This window comes from Nanorana parkeri, unplaced genomic scaffold, assembly GCF_000935625.1.
Source record: "Nanorana parkeri isolate BGI_ZX_2015 unplaced genomic scaffold, ASM93562v1 scaffold4799, whole genome shotgun sequence".
Classification (NCBI taxonomy): domain Eukaryota; kingdom Metazoa; phylum Chordata; class Amphibia; order Anura; family Dicroglossidae; genus Nanorana; species Nanorana parkeri.
In genome coordinates this window covers 9,582-9,947 of record NW_017311061.1, presented here as the reverse complement: position 1 = coordinate 9,947, position 366 = coordinate 9,582, and positions in this window count along the sequence as shown.

Below are 366 nucleotides of genomic sequence, written 5' to 3'. Positions count from 1 at the left end.
GAGGACCCAGAGAGTAGAGGAGACATGGAAGGTGGAAGGACAGGCTGGGAAGAGTCGGAGCGGTAGGCGGTCAGGTTTCTCACCAAGCCGGCGCTGTAATATCCCGGTAGATACTTGTCGCAGATTTGGACCAGACACCAGAACGCTTGCTGGGGGTCAGAGAGAGACATCAGACATTGTAGAAGAGGAGGACGGACATGACGGGAAGAATATCGGGATCATTACCTCTGCCGGCATGTGCATCAGCAACACCGCGGCCACCGGGGCCTGTGCCTGGCAGTACCCCTCCTCCGGCCGGTACACCGTGTATGCCTTCAGTATGCGGTACAAGTCCTGCTGCCTGTATGGGGGTCCAATCACATGATC